The sequence below is a fragment of the Dromiciops gliroides genome, chromosome 2 (assembly GCF_019393635.1).
Source record: "Dromiciops gliroides isolate mDroGli1 chromosome 2, mDroGli1.pri, whole genome shotgun sequence".
NCBI lineage: Eukaryota > Metazoa > Chordata > Mammalia > Microbiotheria > Microbiotheriidae > Dromiciops > Dromiciops gliroides.
The window spans coordinates 183,425,820-183,427,292 of NC_057862.1; positions in this window are offsets into that span (position 1 = coordinate 183,425,820).

Consider the following 1,473-nt stretch of genomic DNA (forward strand, 5'->3'; position numbering starts at 1 on the left):
AGGTAAAAGAGACTTAACTGCTCACATTACTTGGATGAGCTTTAAGTCATCCTCTAATTCTTCTGGTAAGATGGGGGCATCTGCATTGCCACTGGGTCCTAGGTTCCTCCATATCTTACCATCTGCCCTGCATCTATGTCCTCCAGACCCCTAAGGTACTATGATCTCATTGGCTAATGCACCCTAAGGACCCCTGGACCTTGCCATTCACATAGCCACTGCCTCTTGTGACTTCTGAGCCTTGATATTTCTCTTTTTATATGTGGTCTCCTCTAATTAGAAAGTGAGCCACATAATAACACTTTTTCTATTTGTATCTTCAGTGCTTAGAGTACTTTTTGGTACATAATAAGCATTTATTAAATATTTTTTCATTTATTCATGCAAAAAATTAGAAAAGAATGAGATTAAATACTTCTCACAGCTATAGCTAGGAGAATTCTTAAGCAAAAAAAAGGGATAACAATTATCACAAAAGATAAAAATCAATAATTTTGATTACATGAGTTTGAAAAGTTTTTTCCATGAACAAAATCATGTAATGATCACAGTTCAACTGGGATAAATAGAAAAGCTTCAATTGGGGAAAAACATTTGCTAAGAGCTCTAATAGATGTCTGATATAGGAGATATATAAGGAATGAAAAACAAATATACAAAAATAAGAGCCATTCCCCAATGCAAAAGCAGTAAGAGGATATAAACAAATGGTTCTTAAAAGAAGAATGTCTAACCATTAATAACCACATAAAACATTGCTCCAAATTATTAGAAAAAATGGAATACACATCAAAACAACTACAAAGTTCCTCCTGAAAAAAATCAGTTCCATCCCTTTTCTGTAGAGATAGGGAACAATGGGTGTGGAGTATTACAGATACCATCTGACTCAATACATTAGTTGGTTTTGCTTAAATGTTTGAGCAAGTGGTAATGAATGACATTATAAGACACCAAGATATAATAAAAGTTGAAAAAGTAGGAGAAAATCTGAAATATCTCATTAGAAAAACAATTGATCTGGAACACAGATCAAGGAGAAACACTATAAGAAGTGTCAGACTACCTGAAAGTTATGATCAAAAAGGAATCTGGACACAATATTTTTGTTTGTTTTTTGTTTTTTGTGAGGCAACTGGGGTTAAGTGACTTGCCCAGGGTCACACAGCTAGTAAGTGTCAAGTGTCTGAGGCCAGATTTGAACTCAGGTCCTCCTGACTCCAGGGCTGGTGCTTTATCCACTGCACTACCTAGCTGCCCCAATCTGGATACAATATTACAAGAAATTATTAAGGAAAATTATCCTGGAGTTATAGAACAAGAAGGCAAAGTAGAAATAGAAAGAATCCAAACATTACCACCTGAAAGAGATCCTAGGAAGAAAACTTACAGAAATGTCATAGCCAAGCTTCAAAATTCCCTGGTTAAAGAGAAAATATTGCAAGCAACAAGAAAAAAAAAATACTGCAGAAA